Consider the following 6,467-nt stretch of genomic DNA (forward strand, 5'->3'; position numbering starts at 1 on the left):
GCCTGTCGTGCTGTGTCAATGCCCCTTTGTTAGGAGGTTTCGGAGCCGCTTCAGAGACGGTTTTCAGCAGTGCGGGGGAGCCACCCCACTTAGCCTTTTTAATCAGGCTGCTGACAGAAGCTGGCCGAGGTCTGGCCACAACCTTTAGAAAGGTTTGCTTCTTCCCTCCGGCTAGGCCGCTGGGTCCCGAGCGGGTCCGAGGAAGGAGTCGGATCTTAGATTCTGAACTGTCGCCTCCGAGTCAGAAACCTAAAACGCCCCTGCGGAGGCCGACTGCCCGTCTGAGAATCCAACTATCGACATCTCTCCTCTCCGTGGGATGATAAAGTTTATCTTTCTCTTCGTGCCTCGTCTCAACTCGCCTCGTGGACCGAGAACACAGATTGGTTGCTCAGGTGGAGAATTTCCGGAACTAAAGGGCTTGAAAAGTCAAAAATTACTTTGTGGCTGTGACGTCCTTATTATCATTATCATTTTTATCTCGAGTGCACACTTATTAAAGCCGGGGACAGGGAAACAGAGGGAGGACTGAAGAGAAAAGGGGTGAGATCGCAGCGGAGGGGTGAGCCTTGGTCCCTCGGAACCACGGGCACAGAGGCGGATGGCGCGAGCCAGCGGGGCTGCTCAGGAAACGGGTAACAGAGGCGGGGGCGGGGGGGCCTTGGAGACACAGGGGTCGGGGGTGAGCGGGGGAGACCTGACTGCCCGCCGCTCCCCTGGTGGCAAGTATGGGAACCTTTAGGGCTTAGGAGAAAGAAAGCACAGACACGCCACTTTTTTTCCCCCTTTGCGGCTAAAGTTATTTAAATACGTGAGCAATTTCCGTTAAAGAGAAGCTGCCTCAGTGTGTTTGAAATAGTTGCAATATAAAACTAGATTTTAGCGTTTATATTTTATATCATTTATATTCTTTCCCCTTAAGAGGAAGCAACTAAATTGTGCTCTAATTTGCCTGCCAGAAATTGCCTCAGCCGTCAGAAGAGACGGACAAAAGGGTATTTTTAGAATTTGTGTGAGCAAATATTTTCAACAAATAGAAATACCCTCAAAGAAAGAAATTCGGAATCAAAACAATACACAGCCCCGGCTGGTGTGGCTCAGTGGATGGAGCGCCGGCCTGAGAACCAAAGGGTCACCGGTTCGTTTCCCAGTCAGGGCACAGGCCTGGGTTGCGGGCCAGGTCCCCAGTAGGGGGCGTGCGAGAGGCAACCACACATTGATGTTTTCCTCCCCCTCTTTCTCCCTCCCTTCCCCTTTCTCTAAGAATACATACATACATACATACATAAAATCTTAAAGAAAAGGAGAATATTCTTAGCAACCACCCCATAAGAGATAGAGACGAGTGGAGAGGATCCAAGATGGAGGCATAGGTGGTCGCACTGTACCTCCTCACACAACCAAAACTAAGGACAAGAATTTACAAACAAAAGCAACCAGAACTGAGAGGAATGAACCGAACGGAAGTCTGACTCCCATATATCCAGTCCAGTAAGGAGGGGCGGAGTCCGAGGCCTACGGAGAGGGGTCGAGGGGTCCCGGCAGGAAAAATTGGAGGCTGGCGGACTCCCACGCGCAGGGCGCAGACGGACCGGTGGGAGACCCCGGGCGTGGGAGGCACGAGCAGACCCAGTGAGACGCGCGAGGCAGCTGGCCGTCCGCAGCCGCACGTTCGCGCGCAAAATAAGCAAAAACGGGCAGCGCCACAGACCGCGCAACCCTGGGACCCAGCGCCGGGAAACAAAGCCTGAAGGCACCGACTGAAAACACCTGTGGAAGGTGAGGCCGGGAGATTCTCTCAGCCTCACAGGAGGCTCTTTGGGGACACCCACAGAGTCCGAGAGAGTGCGCAAGCCCACCCGCCCGGGAGCCAGCACAGAGGGGACCCATGTGTTTGTGGGAAGCGGCAAGGGGGACTGGAGTCCTGGTGAGAGCGGAGCGGGCGCCATTGTTCCTTCCCGGACCCCGCCCCCACAAGCAACGTCACAACCCAGCGACTGAGGTGCCCCGCCCTGGTGAACACCTGAGGCTCCGCCCCTCCTACGTAATAGGCGCGACCAGACCAAAGGAAAACAATAAAATAAAATAAAAAAGATGGCTCAAACAGAGTTAAAAGCCCCAGAGCCAATTTTTTTAAACGACCAAGAAATAGCCAACCTATCAGATGCACAGTTCAAAGCACTGGTGATCAGGATGCTCACAGAGTTGGTGGACTTTGGTCATAAATTAGATGAACAAATGCAGACTACAATAAGTGAAATGAATAAAAATGCACGTGGAACCAATAGTAATGGGAAGGAAACTGGGACTCACATCAATGGTGTGGACCAGAAGGAGGAAAGGAACAACCAAACAGAAAAGAATGAAGAAACAAGAATTCAAAAAAATGAGGAGAGGCTTAGGGACCTCCAGGACACCTTTAAACATTCCGATATCCGAATTATAGGGGTACCAGAAGGGGAAGAAGAAACACAACAAGTGGAAAAGTTATTTGAACAAATAATAAAGGGGAACGTCCCCAGTCTGGCAAAGGAAACAGACTTCCAGGAAGTCCAGGAAGCTCAGAGAGTCCCAAAGAGGTTGGACCCAAGGAGGAACACGCCAAGGCACATCATAATTACATTACCCAAGATAAAAATGAAGGAAAGAATCCTAGAAGCAGCAAGAGATAAGGGGACAGTCACCTACAAAGGAGTTCCCATCAGACTGTCAGCTGATTTCTCAAAAGAGACCTTGCAGGCAAGAAGGGCCTGGAAAGAAGTATTCCAAGTCATGAAAGGCAAAGACCTACATCCAAGATTGCTCTATCCAGCAAAGCTATCATTTAGAATGGAAGGGCAGATAAAGTGCTTCTCAGATAAGGCCAAGTTAAAGGAGTTCATCATCACTAAGCCCTTATTATATGAAATGTTAAAGGGACTTATCTAAGAAAAAGAAGATAAAAAAATATGAACAGTAAAAAAAGACATCAAACTCACAGTTAGAAACAACCACACCTAAAACAAAAGCAAACTAAGCAAACAACTAGAACAGGAACAGAACCACAGAAATGGAGATCACATGGAGGGTTAGCAACAGGGGAGTGGGAGGGGGAGAGGGGGGAAAGGTAAGAGAATAAGTAGCATAGATGGTAGGTAGAAAACAGACAGGGGAAGGGCAGGAACGGTGTGGGAAATGTAAACGCGAAAGAACTTATGACACATGGACATGAACTAAAGGGGAGGATGTGTGTGGGAGGGAGTGGGCAGGGGGGAGGGGAGTGGAGGAGGGAAATGGGACAACTGTAATAGCATCATCAATAAAATATATTAAAAAAAAAGATAGAGAAGAGGACCTAAGGTCGGGTTAAGAAACCAGACAAGGTACACTAAAAACCAGATAGTCTTCAGGAGGAGTGTAGCACGTGAGGAGGGCACCTTCATCTGTCGTGTGAGGATTTCTGGGTTCTCCCCCAAGTGCACGCTTAGGAGAGCCAGTGAAGAGAGAAAACCATCTGAGTGCACGCAGGAAGCACTCCGCCTCTCTGGCCACTGGAGGAGACACGCAACGCTGAGCAGAGCAGCCCCAGTACTTGCTTACCGTCTGGTGCAGGAGACAGCCCTTGGTCAAACAATCACAACTGTGCCGTGGGACACTGGTACACGCTATGAAACACCGCTGTGAGCACTATCATGGTGGGTACCCGGGGAGGAGATCTCTGAGATCTGTTTCCCTGAAAACGTGCCGTCGGAAGCAGGAGATGAAAGATGAGCAGGCCAGCGGAGGAGGAAGAACATTCCAGACCGTGTGCTCAAGGGCCCTGGGGTGGAGGAGTGGGACGTGGTTTCAGCCTGATGGGCCAGGATGGCGCAAGACGAGCCCAGACGAGGAGGCGGGGGCCTCACGTGTCGGTGAGGCAGCGTGGGGGTTGCGGCACCGTCATTTTAATCAGCGATGCCAACTCTACTCTGCATCTTTTTGGACTCGCCTGGAGACAAGGTCTAATGCATATCCCAAATGCTTTGCTTTTGTGGTGCTCTGGGGGGAGCAGGGAACAGCCCTGGGGGGTACACCGAGGTGGCGCCAGACCCTGTTGACGCGGAGTCTCGTCAGCCCTGCGGTCGCAGAGCCAGCACCCCTGCAAGGTGCTCCGAGAGGCGAACCCTGAGCAACCCAGAGGGAGGAAGCTGTGTCCTTGTGATCACGGGACGCTCTGTCGCAGCGCCAAGCCAAATGTCGACGTGTGGCAAGCTATGGGGGCTACTTACTCTCTTGTCAACCCTTCATCTCACAGGCATTCTTTTTTTTTAAGATTGTATTTATTTATTTTTAGAGAGGGAAGGGAGGGAGATAGAGAGAGAGAGAGAGAAACATCAATGTGCGGTTGCTGGGGGTCATGGCCTGCAACCCAGGCATGTGCCCTGACTGGGAATCGAACCTGCGACACTTTGGTTCTCAGCCCGCGCTCAATCCACTGAGCTACGCCAGCCAGGGCCAGGCATTCTTAAATAATTCTAAAAAATTTACTTTTAGAGAGAGGGGGAAGGAGGGAGAAAGAGAGGGAGAAAAACATTGATATGAGAGAGAAACACTGATCAGCCGCCTCCTGGACACGCCCCGAATAGGGACCTGGCCCGCAACCCAGGCATGTATCCCGACAGGGAATTGAACCCGTGACCTTTTGCTTTGTGGGATGACGCCCAACACACTGAGCCACACCGGTCACGGCTCGTGCGCATTTTGGAACATTGCTCTGCACCAGGCACCCCGCTAGGCACTGAGGGTACCAAACTGAGTAAGACAGTAGTCCTCGCCCCGTGGTAGTTCAGTCTTACCCACACGCAGATAAATTAGGATTCACTAGAGATGCTGTAGCCCAGCGCTCTGGGATCCCAACAAATGCTCCGCACAGTGCCGAGCGTGGCAAAAAACTCTTCATTATTAAAAAGAGTGGCAGTTGGTGGTTAATGTCAAGTCGCTACGGCAGATGGTCTCAACCCAGAGGGGCTGTTGCCTGGTGTGAAAGAAGATGCTGTGTGAAGTGTGAAGTGTGAAGTTCACCGGAGAACAGGAGTCTGAGAAACAGTGGGTGTGAACCCAGCAGCCCCCCGGTCCCGGTCTTAATCTCACCCCGGCCATTGACTGCTGTGTGGAAGGTCAACAACAAGATAACACGCACAGAGGGCATAGCCCAGCACCTTAGCAAACAATAAGCATTCAGTAACTCCTAACTGCGGTCGTCATTTGTGGTTATTCCGGTAAAGAAGCCTTCCAGTGGTTGGAATGAGACCAGGCATGGTTAGTTTCTTGCCTGTGGAAGGAGAGCAGAGCCTGTCAAATATTCTTTTCAGGTCCTGGGTGTCTGCTCTGGGGCTGGGCAGCTGGACTCAGCCGGCTTCCAGAGGGGCAGGGAGACCACGGTCAAGGTTGTGAAGGCATGACTCGTCCTCTTCCGGGAAGTCCTTAGCAGGTGTATGGGGTGATTTCACACCTATGCTTGGGAGGACTGTGCTTTATAAAATAAAAAAAAAAAACCACTTCAGTCTTGTGACCAAGAATTTAAAAAGCAAAACCAATAAAAACAATGTTTTCAAAAGTCTCATGCCCCCTTCCGTGGCATCCCTTCAGTGCGCTTCCGCGGCCCAGCACTGTCTGTCGGCTGACCCTGCCCCGCCTCTCCGGTCTGCTCCGCCTAGCAAGGCGTCCGCATGCGGAGCCCGCAGTCTCTAAACACGCACCCCACAGCCCCGCGTGCGGAACAGCTGCCATTACGTTAGAGATGCACAAACAGGGGGCCGCTTAATTGTCTGCATTTATTTATTTATTTTTTAAGATTATTTATTTATTTATTTTTAGAGAGGGAAGGGAGGGAGATAGAGAAAAACATCAATGTGCGGTTGCTGGGGGTTATGGCCTGCAACCCAGGCATGTGCCCTGGCTGGGAATCGAACCTGGGACACTTTGGTTCCCAGCCCGCGCTCAATCCACTGAGCTACGTCAGTCAGGGCAATTGTCTGCATTTAGACACAAATTATTATGACACTGAAACGGAAAAAAGTGTCATCGGTCAGCTTCATTGAGGCCAAGTTTTCTCCGATGAACCAGACCCAGCGCTGGCATAGACAGGACTTAGTGAGACCGGGATGGTGGCAGGGATGTGGGAAGGAAATTGTCCTGAGCCCCCATCGGAAGGAAGGAGGAGGGACCGTCCGAGGAGGGACCGTCCAAGGAGTGAGTGGAGCGAGCGTGGAGCCGCTGGGGGGCTCGGCCAGGCTGCTGAGCTAGGGGGCGGGGCAGGGCGGGGCGCGAGGCGGGGCCAGCGCAGGCCAGGAGTCCGGGCAGTTGGCGAACGGGGCGGAGCGATCGCGGGGGCGGGGCCAGGAGCCGGGGCTGCGGGAGGGCGGGAGGGCGAGCTGGGCGGGGAGGGGCGGGACGAGCGCGGGGGCGGGGCCAGGGTCAAGAGCCGGGGCCCGGGCCGGGGGTGGGCG

The sequence above is a fragment of the Phyllostomus hastatus genome, unplaced genomic scaffold (assembly GCF_019186645.2).
Source record: "Phyllostomus hastatus isolate PE091 unplaced genomic scaffold, TTU_PhHast_1.1 phas_contig_1162, whole genome shotgun sequence".
Classification (NCBI taxonomy): Eukaryota; Metazoa; Chordata; class Mammalia; order Chiroptera; family Phyllostomidae; genus Phyllostomus; species Phyllostomus hastatus.